We start from the raw sequence: 14,749 nt of genomic DNA on the forward strand, positions 1-14,749 counted from the left end.
AGAAAAGAATCAGGAGAGAGAGAAGCTCCCAAAAAAAATCATCAACAATGTCATAGGTTCATAGGTTCATACTAGGCTATCTGCCCTAGGGCATTTATAAGCCTAGCCAGAATGTGTTTGGCTTTCGCCACCCATTTTAAATTAATTTTGCTATGCCCTTTTTTGAGGTTAGTATACTGTGCCTCTGTCTAACAGTGACACAGAAGTGATACCCGGGGTAAACCTACGATCTCCCATCCACTCATCAAGATTCCTCTTGAAGAGAGTCAATGAGGGACTCTGCCTAACCTGGACTGGGATTTTATTCCAGAGTGAAGGGAGCCTCTGGGTTATGAATCTGTCCCTCCAGCATGTCCTATTTATTTCAGTGCTGAGGTCAAGTCTCTCGAGCGTGTAGCTCGATGGGATTTGGATTTTCTGAGGTGCAGCATGTCCATTAATTCCGGGTTGGACATGGCTTTATATGTCAGGCACAGATCGCCTCTGAACAGGCGGTATGCCACTGAGTAGAGCTGGAGTTTCTATAACCGGGCAGCATATGGCATCTGTTTGAGCCCTTTGATCCTCTTGGTGAGGTACTTTTGGGGTCTTTCCAGTTGCTGCAGGGGTTTGGTAAGGTACATCTCAAAAGGGGCATTGTACTCAATTATGGGCCTGATGAGGGATGAGTAAAGAGGCACGATGACCTCCCCTGATCTAGATGTGAATCCCTTCATGATTAGGTGGGCTATATAAAATGTTTTTCTAACCACTTTGGCCACGTGGTTGTCAAATGAGAGATTGATATCAACTTGGGTCCCCAGGTCCCTAATTACTTCTTCTGTACTTAATGGATTACCACCTATGTGGTAATTTGTGGGCACTTTGTTTTTGCCAAAGGGGATGACTATATACTTTTTGGCGTTTAGCTTGAGGCCATGGCTCTGGCACCAGTTGTCTGTTTCTATGAGGCCCATTTGGAGGATGCTTGTGTCGGCTGGAGAGTTGATTATGGCGCCCAGTTTGCAGTCATCTGCGAACTTGGTCAGCCACAGTCCTTTCGTGTTGGCCTGTACCTCTGAGAAATATATACCGAACAAGAGAGGTCCCAGGACTGAGCCTTGTGGGACGCCACTTGTAACTGGTTTGGAGTCTGAAATGGCTCCAGCAATTCTAACCATGTGGGTTCTGTCCTTGAGCCAGTTTGCAACCCATCTAGTGACATAGGGGTTTATATTTAAGCTGGTGAGCTTATCTATAATGCCTGAGTGGGGTATTGTATCGAAGGCTTTTGCGAGGTCCAGGTAGGCTGTGTGGACCACCTTCCCCTCGTCAATGGCCTTGGTGACTGTTTCAAAGAAATCAACCAGGTTTAAGAGGCAGGATCTGCCCTTAACAAAGCCGAACTGGGTAGGATCCAGTGTCTGTAGGTCCCCAATATCTTTATTTATGAGGTCCATGATGATCCTTTCCATAGGTTTGCAGACCAAGCTAGTCAGGCTTATGGGGCGATAGTTTCCAGGATCTGTTGAGGCACCACCTTTGTGGAGAGGGACCACAGTTGCTGTACGCCACTCTTTGAGTACATATCCTGTAGTAAGGCTGAGATTGAACAGTAGTTTTATGTTTGGGTTTAGCTCTTCTTGGAGTTCATGTAGGATGCAGCCCGGGACACCGTCTGGTCCCACTGATGCTGTGATTTTTGCTTTGGAGAGGGCAGCTCTTACCTGAGCATCTGAGATGTCAGGGGGCAGCACTCTGCTGGGATAGATATTTGCCCTGGGGAGGGGGGGGAGTTTGCACTGAACCTGCCAGCTAGGATGTTGGCAATGTCTGTGGGTTTGGCGTATTTGTTGTCATTTTAGACTAATTCTGAGCATATCTGGGAATTACCACCCAGGTTCCTAACATAACTAAAGAAAGCCTTGTGATTATCCTTAGTGTTCTGTGCAATTTTTCTCTCGAAGCTGGCCTTTGACGATTTTATGAGTGCCCGTAGTTTTTTGCTAATACTGATCAGAGATGCCTTCCCTTTTTGGAATTTTGCTCTATCATTTAGTAGCTTCCTCCTTCTATTGTATAGTTTGTTTATGGCTGGGGTCCACCAGACAGGACGTCTGCCTTTGGAGGATTGGGTCTTGGTTTTATTTGGGATCGCATGATCCATGCATTCCTGAAGGTGTTCATAGAATGTGTTTATAAAGGATTCTGCAGTCTGGGCCATATTTTCCACAGGCCCGGGGGCTTTGAAGGATTCCACCTCGGTTTTGAGGAGTGTGAAATTTGCTTTAGAGAAGTTTTTCACTGTGGTTTTCTGGGAAGGGGGTGGTGTCGGGATGTGAATATCCAGTGAGATTAATTTATGGTCTGATCTTACCAGTGAGGGATACACTTCTGGTCTGGAGCATAGAGTCCCCATGTTGGTGATGATCAGGTCCAGTATGTTTTGTTTATGTCCAATGCAGGGGGAATAGCCAGAGGCTTATGCTGTGGGAGAAGAAGAAAATCCCTAAGCCTTTTCTTGGATTCAGAGAATTCCTGCCCTTCCCATTGAAAATGCACCCTCATATCATGCAAAGTTTCACCAAAAGAATAATCCCCAGGAGGAGAGGTGGAAGGAAAGGAATCTTTAGCATCAGAATCCTCATAAAGAGGAAAAGAATAATCCTGCTCAAGGGAAGAAGCAGAAGAAACAGAAATTTGGTCTGAAGAATCATAATCGGACTGTAATCTAGGCTTCTTGTCAGGATGGGGATGAGAACCCCTGATCATAGTTAAGAGATCTTCAGCCATCCTAAGCATCCACCTCTGACACCTAGGACCCTGATCAAAAGGTGCCTGTGCTAGCCACTTCACTTTAGCTGGAGCCTTAGACTTTGACGTAACATCTGAATCCACATTTACAGGAAGCTGTGAAGACCTGAGAACTCCCTCAGAAGCTGGTACCTGCCTACCAGCTCCGGACCCAACTGAGGGAGCAGTATTCGAAGGTCCAGTCCCTGGCAATTCTAAAGACCCCATCAGCTCTACACTCGAGTTGGTACAGGCAATTGGTTCAAAAGAGGTGGATGACAGGGGCTGCAAAAGCGCCTCACTGACGACCGACGAACCAGCAACCGGCAATAACTGAGTAACATCCTTTGCTGTGGACCTCGGAGGCCTGTCTGCATCCCTGTGCCTCTTACACACCCCAGAAGCCGGAAAGAATCTGAAGACATGTTATAATTAAACCTTTTTCCAAAATAGTAAAAGGCAAAGTTATATCTATGCTTAATAGTACGCTGATTAAATCTAGCACAAAACACACAATTAGCAACGTCGTGGTCAGGACCCAGGCAGGGAATACAGTAAGAATGAAAATCCCTATGAGGTATTTCCTTCCCACAAGAAATACAATTATTAACTTTTTCTGACATCTGACTGGAGCAAGAAAAAGACCTCCTCAGCGGGGTACTTATCTGTAAAAAACGAAAATCCTGGGATTAGATCCAAAAACAAACAGGAACAGGCCGACTGGCATCAATGAACTGCAAAGGGCACCGTGCGGCAAGAAAGACTGGGGAAATGGTGTCAGCTGAGGTCTTTATACCTTCCGGCACATTGACGTCAGGATAAATGTGACCTCAGCTGGCGCCCGATCCAGACTTTGGGATTCTGGCCGATTGGGGCCTGCTGCTGGCAGGAAGAACCCTACAGTGTTGACTGCAACAGTGAACCATGAAGGACATCAGAAACTTAGCAAAGAAGGCCAGTGGACCTAGATTTATGGTAAATTTCAGTAACTGTCTAGTAAGTGCACTTCCTGAATGCCAAGAAAAAAGAAATATAAAGGATCTGGAGGAAAATCAGATACAAAAGGTGAGACAGAAGCACAGACTGAGAGGGGTACTTTAGTGGTTCAGCAAGAAGCACTACAAGTTCCAAACATGACTTCCAGTAATGTAGAGGAGAGTATAAAGCAGCTGCACACAGACCTGGTTAAAATAAGCAAAATACTGAAGGAGTATATGAACACAAGCAATAAAAAGCTGGAAAAAATGGAAGAAGCTTTAAACAGATATTCAGATAAGGTGACATAAATGCAAAACTCATAGGCTGAAATGAAGAAAAGGCTGGCTGAATATGAGACTGCACAAGAAGAGATGTTTAATAAATAATAGAATTAGAGTTCATAGCAAGTAGGGACAACCTGAGATGTTATGCTGTACCAGAGAAGTTGAAAGGAACTGACTGTATTAATTTTATGAACGCACAAATAAGCAACTGGACTGGTATTCCACAAAAGGAACTGTTAATTGAAAGAGCACATCATGTGTATGCTCCAAATCTGGTTACTAAAAAAAACCAACCTAGACCTTTAATAGTAAAAATGCAGTCTTATTGACAGAAGGAGCTAATTTTGACAAAAGTGTGGCAGAAAGATAAGGTGGTAAAAGTGGGAGATAGTAGAGTATTTGTGGATAATGATTGCTCGGTGCACCCAGGCAGAAGAGGAGTAAATATATTCCATTATTTAGGGAATGTCAATGTCAAAAAGCAGGTGTGAGATTCAAACTGCTGTACCCAGCTAGTGTTTTTTTCCCCTGGAGGGGCAAAATCATTTTTTGATGAAGCACATGCTAAGGAGTAACTACAAAAGTTTGTCCAACAAAGAGTGAGCTGTGAATCAGAAGAATGTTCTGTTTCATGTTCTCCTGGTCCTAAGGACTACAGAGTGACTGAGCCCATGAAATCTCTTCCACTGTTTCAATTGCCTGAGAGAAGGAAGAAAACATAATCGACTAGAAGAATCTGGAATATGCTGAAAATGAAACAGAAACAGGATTTGGGAGACAGAAATGAACAGGAGTAAAGCTAGTGTCTTGGAAATCGGCAACTCTGGGATGATAAAGCAATAATTATACTTGTAAAACATGACAGAACAGGAAAATCTGAAAATATTGAACTTCCTTGGACTTTGTTAAACTAGTGGGGAACTTTAAAGCTTATACCCTGCTTCGTGTTATTAATGTTTGGAGAATAAAATCAGTTACCTGTAAACAAATAAATGTGGGATTACAAAACAATAATTATATTTGTGAAACATAACAGAATAAGAGGATTTGGAAATATTGGATTTTTGTGGACTTTGCTAAATTTGTAGGGGAATCTAAAGCATATGCCCTACATTATGTCATTAAGCTTCTGAGCACAACTTTAGAGATGGAAGGAGAGGGGAGAAAGTTAACTGTAAGTAAAACATTTTTTTTTCTTAATGGTAGTGTTTAAACGTTGCTTGATTTTCTTAGAAAGCTATGAAGTAAAGCTTTTTCAGTTATTTTTTAATGTAATGGGGATATTAATATAAACAGGTACTTTTTTTTTTTTTCCTTTTTCTCTCTTCTTCTCTCCTTTTACCTGTATAGTTTTAAGAAATGTAGGCACTGTAATATGAGGAAAAAAAGGAGAAAGGAAAGGTCTGGTTAAGAAAGAACGGCAAAATAAAATTTGGCGTGCTTTTTCTCATGCTTGCATAGGCAAATGATTGCGTTAAGCCTGGGATTTATCCAGCAACAAGTATATTACAAAACATATAAATGGAAAAGAATATTGAATATTGTAAGGCTTTTGTTCTAGTAAACAATGTATCTTTAGCAGTTTGTGTCTGGTTTGTATGTCACCAGAAGACAATCTGATAAAGAGAAATGGCTTTGAGAAAATGTTTACTGAAAGCACTCAAGTGTTTTCTTAGCTGGGAGGGCTATAAAGATAAGACAAAAAACAGATAGCATTTACTAAAAGCACAGGCTTTATCATGCGTCTTAGCACGAATGACCTTTCTTTTTGGGGTCTCTAGCCTGTGGTGTGGCTATCATTTAAGAATGTTTGTTCTTATTTGTTTGTGGTTTTTCAAAAAAACAAAAAATTCTGCAATATGTGACATAGGCTCAAATGGAGATGACAAGAAACAATTGTATAAAAGATTAACCTGCGAAATGGTGCATGCATTGAATGCAAATGCTGGAACCATACATTTAACAAAAAAGCTATTATACATAAATGGTGGGAAGAAAAATCCTTCAAGACCATGATTCTTTCTGTAATGTGTTTAAACATTAATGGTCTCACAGACAAATACAAAAAAGGAAGAGTAGTGAATTACATTAAAAAATGTAGAGCACTAGTAGCTATAATCCAGGAGGCACACTTGGAAATAACTGAATATGTGAATTTAATAAAGAAAGGTTTTCAAGTTGGTTATTCAACAGAATACCTGAGACAAAGGAAGAGAGGAGTACTTAGATTAATTGCAAGAGGAGCTTCAATAGTAATAGAAGAAAATATAAAAGACAATAATGGAAGATTTATAGTATTAAGGGGCTGCTGGAAAGGAAGAAGGATTACACTGGCATGTATTTATATTCCACCAAAAACTTCTGTAATGGAGCTTAAGAAAATTCTATGAGAAATAATCAGCTTTCAGCAAGGAATATTACTTATAGGTGGGGACTGGAATTTGATTTGTAACAGTGAAGATGTGTCTGGGGGAACCAGAATGGAAAATATAACAAAGGAGGGTAGAATTTTACAGAAATTTATGAAAACATTTGGCATGGAAGATGTGAATTCAGTACTAGGAGTTCAGAGTAAATTTACATACTATTATCCACAATACAAAAACTGGACTAGGCTAGACAGAATATACATTTCACAGGAACATGTGCATTTAATTGAAGGTCTTGGTACGTACTCAATAACTATTTCAGATCATGTGCCAGTAATAATTAAAATAAAAACAAAGGGTAATGAAATAAAAATGAGACATGGGTAATGGGATAAAAATGAGACACTGGCACTCTCCCACCTATTTGTTGAAAACTGAGGAATTAAAAAACGAGCAGTGGAAATTATTCAGGAGCTACTAGAGAAGATAGAAACTTCTGAAAATATAGCTAGGGAGTGGGATAAAAAAGTGGAATTTAAAAATAGGGTGAAAATAAAAGAAAGGGAGATATGGTTAAGAAGTAACAAGAATTATTTAGCGCGAATGATAAGTAAGTGTTAAAGTACTGCAAAATAGGAGGAATCTCACAGAACAAGAAGAGAAGCAACTGCAGAATGCTAAAGAGAAAATAAGGGATTACCTCAGTAATACGTATGAGTTTAAAAAGATTGCTGTTAAGCAACTGTTTTTGATAATAACCCTAGGGCACAAATCTTTTAGTACAATGACTCAGGCAACAGAAAGTAGAAAGGGCTGTCACCAAGCTTAGGGAGCCTATAACAAGGAAGATAACAAGGAATCCTGTAGAAGTATTGGAAATACTTCAAAAATTCTATGAAAGTCTGTACAAAGCAGAGAAATATGGAAATCAAGAAAATGTACAAATGGAAATGTTTATGGAAGAATTAAATATGCCCAGGCTAGAGGCAGAAGAGGCTCAATTACTAACAGTTAGGGTAGTAGGAGATGAGGTAAAAATGGTGATGTATAACCAATCTACAGGAAAGTCCACAGGAATAGATATTCCTGTGAAGGTTTGGAAACTAGGAGGGAAAAAAACTGATAAAGATATGGAAGGCTTTGTTTAACAGTATTTTAAGAGAAGGAGAAGTAACAACATCCTGGAAGAAAGCAGTGGTAGCTGTAATACCTAGAGAGAATAATGATCCGTCAGATCCAGCCTCATACAGGCCCATTTCAATACTAAATCACAGTTATAAAATGTTTATGTCTATAATGGCAAAAAGGACGGCAATCATGTTGGCAAAATTGGTAGATATGGCTGAATATGGTTTTGTGGAGGGGAGGCAAATATTTGACAGCATTAACAGAACAGTGATGATCCAGAGGGAAGCAGAATGTAAGAAAATACTACTATTGTTGGTGGGTCTTGATGCAGAGAAAGCATTTGACAGAGCGAGCTGGGACTTTATGAGCAGAGCAATGGAAGTATTTGCATTCCCTGAAAAATTATAAGGTTGATTAGGAGGATGTATGAGGGATTGGAGGCTTATATGGATATTGGTAGTAAGATGCAAGCAGTTAAAATGTTTTAGTCCCTTTAGTCTTATATACAGGCCAGGCATATTATTATCAACCAGAGGAGAAGTTGTGGATAGTAATTAATAAAGAGCTGAAGGATTTTATCTGGGAGCGGAAGACGGCAAGAGTCAAGTGGGCTAAGGTTATTCTTCCAATAGAACAGGGTGGATTGGGATTACCCAATTTGAAGGGGAATTTCAGAGCAACACAGTTAAGGCTCCTTCCTATATATAGCACACACAGAAAATTATAACTAAAAATGGAAAAAGATGATGAAGAAATGGGGGAAGTTCAAGTAACAGGGAGAGACTGGGATTTTGGATGCAAACCTTTAAGGAGAACAACAATAACCATACAGAATATTATATTTAGAAAGTAGCAGAAGGTATTTTAAGAACTAAGCCAATATGGGAATGGAGAAAGGAGATTCTGCCGATAGGGGTGACTGCAATTAGGGATATAGACAATAGGCAAGATGGGGCAGGCGTATATTGGAAAAAACTAGCAAAGGAATCAAGGCATTGGGAGCAAATAACTTGAGAAGGAAAGGTAAAGAATGGGAAGATGCTAGGAAATGATTTGGACTGCAGGTTAGAGATTGCCTTCCATATCAAGGATTGATATCAGACAGCAAAGAGAAAGAAATAGGGGGGGGGGCTAACAAAAGACCAGCACTGGTTGAGTTCTTAGTAGAATCTAGAACAGAAGTGGCCAACAAATTGGAGTGACTAGGGAAATTATTTTTTTAGGCTATGATACAGAGTTGGAATTGCCTAGACATAGTAAGGCCTTGCTGAGTCTAATTATGATGGCTGCTAATAACGCAATAACTGGAAAATAGAAATCAAAGCCTAAACCAACTTTACTAGAAGTAACAAAGATAGTAACAAAGATAAAACAACTGGAACCGGGATCTTTAGAAGAGGGTAGGACTATATTACACAGGAAAAAATGGGAAATGTTGGACCACTACATGGAGAGGAGGAACGGTGTTTAAAAGAAGGCAGTATCTGAATGAGCTATGCAATGGTTGACTGACAATGACTGGATATATTAAAAGTGATGTATAATGTTTGCTACTACAGTTGTGTTGGCATGGTTGGTAAAGTTTAATGTTTGCAACTGAGATTATACCACTATGATTTACTTTCATTTATATAAATGTAAGATCATCTGTGTTACACACAATAATTTAATAAAGCTGTATCTTGTAAAACAAACAAAAAAAAAATTACGTATTTCACATTTTTTTTTATAGAAGTCACAATAGGTTGGAAATGTCAGGTCTATGACCACCCATTGTACAGTAAAATCATCGATCGGCATATGTCATTGAACATGCTGTTCATCGAGCCAATCAAGCAAGATCACATTATGGTAGGATAGGAAAATATGCCCTTTCCCCACTGTAGTGTGATCTCAGAGTTGGTATATATAATTGGTGGGGGGGATGGGGTACATCCCCCCCCCCACATGAGGAGGTTTCAGTAAATGGCATTTGTGATGTAATGTTGTTCACTGATTTTTCCATTCGATGGCTAAACACAGACCCAGAAATGTCATTTATTCTGGAACAACCTCCTGATTATTAATCAATAACTGGAGGATGTAGAAGGGACATCATCCTGCATTAGGAATGTTAGGGTCTTTGCCTTTCCCACATTATATACTGATCTGTTTTATTTGGGGATAGTAATGAATTAGGTGTCACTGAATCATAGATCATTGTACACTGTTTTGGCCGACAGACATCTGGTCAGAGATAGGACATCCTCTATTGTTTTTTTTTCTAGGCTACCTTCAAGACTGGTGTACCACCTGTCAAGTTCTGTGAAGTCCTCAGTGCCAGTGGACAAGCTGATTTTTTGAAACAGCCTGGATAAGGTCAGTGAGCTATATTATAATACCTTAAGCTGTGCTCTGACTGATGCTAAATTATGGATTTTTAACAGAAGGCTTAATTTTGTTCCATCTGGCAGAACTAGTATAGCATGAGCTTTAAATGAGCAGAACGTATTTGTATATAATGTTAGTCTGAGGTTAGTATTTGAACAAGAATGTGCAAGGAATATGTTTCCAGTCAAACATCCAATATTTTTTGCATTTGAGGAAAACATGTGAAAGGGCAATTGGAAGGAATTTGCCATGTCAAATTACTAATCAATTATATAAATTTGATATCTAATATTGCTCCTGATGATAGTAACATATTGCTTTCTGATAGCTCTGTGGTTATACCAGAAACAAATAAAGCCAAGGTCTACACTCCTGATTAATGGGTCTATATCATATATTTGAAAGTTGACAATGTCGAATGCTCTAAAGAGCGAAAATGCCGGAACTCAAAGTTCTGTTATTGAGATCGCAGTACAGTGAAGATCAGAATATTTGCCCTTTCCTCACTGTAGTGTGATCTCGGAGTTGGAATATATATTTAGCAGGGGGTGTGGGGGGCACAGCCCCCCACAATAAGAAGTTGGCGTTCCGGCATTTTCACTCTTTAGAGCGTTCGGCATTGTCAGCTTTCAAATATATGCTATAGACCCTGATTATCTGATAAGACTGTGCTTTTTTCTTCATGTTGTCCTATAGCAAGGCAGGCGCTCTTCTTTATTTTTTTCTGAAGGTGCTCACAAAAAACATTGCTGTCATTGTTATCTAAAGAGGTCTGCTTCCAAAATACCATAACATACTTAGTTTCTTAATTGTGCTTAAACTTTGACTGAACCTATAATACTTAAATCAGTATGGACTTAAATTATATGGTACTTAACTTGTTCCATTGCTCACAGCACATATTTTCTCACTGACTGTGCTATATATTTGTCCCATTACTAGCACTAGTATATTTTTACTGTGATTAAATTGCTCCAGTGAGTCCAGTACTTATTTCATTTGTGCTTGCTATTTTGTTCTGCTGATAGTGCTTATATTCTTAATTATGCTTAAATTGTTGCTGTTGCTAAATTTTCTATGATTGGGATTGTTTTGCTTTCTGCTGCTATATTTGTTTCTCCACTTTGTTGACTTCAGTGGATTCTTTACACTTATCTTTTACTATCAAACACTGTGACAATCTTTCTTATATTTTATATCCACGTTTCTTTGAGTTACTATACTGTGACAATTTTTAGTTATTTTTTTACCAACTGAGTTACTGGATGCCTATCGAGCTGATGATACTAGGCTGATTTATTGCTTTACTTCAACAGCTGTTGCTCCTGATTGGTTGGTTATCTTGCTGATGTTTCTATGCTGATTTCTGGCACTTTCCTTACTAGTCGAGTTACTTAATGTATAATAGTTAACAATTTGCCTTACATAGCTTAACTATTGCTCTGTCCCCAAGTTATCGTAACTAGTATACCTTACTTATTGTACTTGAACTTTACTGTGTTTACTGGTGGTCTATCCAGATGGGCTGCTATTTGTATCATATTGCAATACTCTCACTGTACGTTAATTCTCTCGGTAGTCAGTACTTTTACCAGTTCTCTGTAGTCAGTGTTTTCATAGCTTAATTGTAAATTAAGTGATTTTACTAGCTTTCTGTAGCAAGTGTTCTACTGACTTTATTGTAACTAGCCATCCCTGTCCTTGTACCTTTACTGCAGCTAGCTGAATCACTGTCACTGTCTTTATCTCGCTTACTTTCCTAGCATTCTATTTCTCACTCCTGTTTAATCTCTATGCCCAGCTGTCCTTAATCCTTGGTTGTTATAGAGTAACCAATAAATTGTTTAAATCAATTTCACCTTGCCCATTACATAATTGTTCTGTGTTTTTTCACTTCTCTCTGCATCAGGGGTTCTTGGACTGCACTAGCCCCTGCTTGCACTTGATACCTTGATGCAGTGTAGCAACTGCTTCGTGCTTACCAATAAATCTTTTCTCTTAGCAGACAGTGCAAATATTTATTTAAATTGAAGACTGACCTTTCATTGTCTTGTAGTACTAGTATGTATCCTACTTGCACCACATACCATTCCAAAATAATCAACATATATTAAAAAAACACCTACTAATGCATTAAATTTAAGTATAAAAATACTTCCCTTGTATTGCAACCTTGTCTTTATAAACAATTTGTTACCAACAATACAAAACACCTGTTATAAAACAGTGACTTTCACATTAGATATTTGTGATACTCTTTATAATGAACTGTTAAGGGGCTTTCTCTAATATTTTTATGGATGTTCCTTAGATGCTCCCCAATTCTAGTTGAAAAAACTTGTTTAGTCTTATCTATATAAAATAAATGACAAGGGGCACTCAACAGCATAGACATCAGCAGTAATAATACAACTAAATTTCCTCAATGTCATCCTTTAAAATGACTGATTTTTATCAAATTTCTGACATACTAAGGGGCAAATACTACAACTGCCACAGGAGAAGGTAATTCCTGTGGTCTATATCCCTTTAAATATATACAACTGGATGTATAAAATCAGTAACTTTTAAATAATCAACAATACTCTTACCGCTGTAAAATAAAACAGAGGAGCTGTACACAAAACAGTATGTAGTAAAGGATCCATTAATAAAATATTCCAATTCTTTTTTTAATAGCTACACTATCATTAGATAGCAAATAATGCTGTAAGACACAAATAAGCTGCCTCTTATATGGAGAGACCTTATTCATTCTGAACTGATTACTAAAAACCAGTAATCAATTTCACACCAGTTGCTAACAATGCATCCCTAAGCATACTTGCTAGTGTGCTGAAAAAACATCATCTTTATTATAGCCCTTGTCAGTAAACATATTTATCAGCTTGTGATATTCAGCCAAAAATCAAGTCTAATAGAGCATAATGTCCTAACCCTAAGGAACTCTCCTTTAGGAAGTAAAGAAATAAGGAGCTCCAGATGACAACTGAAACCCATACTCTAGAATAGACTGCCCATACATGTCAAGCAGAGCGCCTCCTTGGCCTTCTTCAAAAGGAAACTGGACGATTGGATGGGAGATAGGAAATTCACCCCAGGGATCATGTCAGTCGCCCTGCTAGACAGGGGTCCAGGGAAGTAAATATTGTGGGAAGAAATATCCAGGGAATTGTTATGGCTAGGCTTGTATAGGCCCTAGGTCCGATAGCCTAGTACCAACCTATGAACCTATGAAACCAGACAGGTAATCCATAGCACTAACCAGTTTCCTGTATATTTTAGTACTTATAAAATCTCTCCATTTTCCTTTCAAGAAAACATTTAAATAAATAATTTCAAATGGGTGACTCTTATAAGTAACATTTAAACCAAAATATTTCTCTTTAAGTTCATTAATAAATTCAGGAATCAGTGAAGAATCCCACTTACAAATAATGAAGCAACTCATCAATGAAATGAAAATAATGTAAAACGTGAAACAAAAAATTGCAATAAATATATTCCTCCTTAAATAAACCGATAAATAAACATGCATAACCAGAGGATAAAACACCCCCATAGCAGTGCCCTCAGGCGGTCTAAAAATCTTCTTGTCAAACATGAAAAAAATATTACAAAGGCAAAACTCAATCAAGATAATTAAATATATTATGCTAGGCATATCATTGCAATGAAAAGTGACAGCTTTTATGTCAAACTTAAGTTCTGTATTAGTATAAAGTTTACTCACATCCGGAGTTAACCAGTACCTCTCTTCCACTTTAAACTATTTTATTTATTTATTTTACATTTGTTGACCGGGCTAGTCTAGCTGGATATATTTCCATTTTCAGTAGAGGCCCGGGGAGAAAAGCTCCACATAAATTTTAACAAAAGGTCAAAAATAGACAATCAAATTGACAAATCATCATAAATGGCGAGACAATAAAAAAAAATAGAACCCAATTACAGGTATACACATAAAAAAATCACAATTCTAAGGATAACAGTATTAGCTGTAATAACATCAAGAACAAGGCATAAAGCAGAGAGCAAAAATTGATTTATAATAATTTATAGAACTAATCTTAGTATCAAAAGGAGAAAGATAAACTCTATCATAGAAGAGGAGGAAGGGAAGCAGTTTAAGAAAAGTGAAGGAAAAGTAAAAAGAATGGAAGAGAGAGATTAACAAAGGGGAAAGAGGAAAACAGAAAAAAAACTCTAGGGAGATAGATTGAAGCAGACTCACAAAAAGAGAGAAAGAAAATAAAGTAGTAGGAAAGCTCAGAGTATTAGAAAAGCACAGAAGAGGTAAAAGATTAGTCAGGTTTTGTACAGGAACAGAGCCAGTGGCTTTGGAAGTAATCTTTGATTTTATGTTTAAAGAGAGGTAGAGATGTGGTAAGTGTTATATCACTAGGGAGCAGATTCCAGTGCCTTCCTACAGTATTATTGAATAGAGAGTCACCAGAAGAATTATTAGTCTTTGTAATAGTAGCCATAAGTTTACTGGAAGAGCGAAGGGAGTTTAGGTTGTTATAAGGGATTAAAAGTTTAGAGAGTATAGGGGTATTATTGGGTTGGTATAGAATTTTATGGGCAATAGTGAGTTGAGGGATTAACAGAAGGTTTTGAAGTTCTAGCCAGCCTAGAAGTTTCAGGTTAATACAGTGATGAGTTCTGAAAGGGTTGCCAGTGGCAAAACGGGCAATGTTGTTGTAGCAAGTAGCCAGTTTGTTAAGGTTGGCTTTCCTTAGGTTAGTAAAAATTGGTGAGGCGTAAAGAAGAGTTGACAGAAGATGGGAGTGGGCAATCTTGGCTCTGGATGAAGAGGTTAGGAAAGGTTTAATTCTATATAGGCTT

This window comes from Protopterus annectens, chromosome 11.part0, assembly GCF_019279795.1.
Source record: "Protopterus annectens isolate FY-2018-M chromosome 11.part0, PAN1.0, whole genome shotgun sequence".
Classification (NCBI taxonomy): Eukaryota; Metazoa; Chordata; order Ceratodontiformes; family Protopteridae; genus Protopterus; species Protopterus annectens.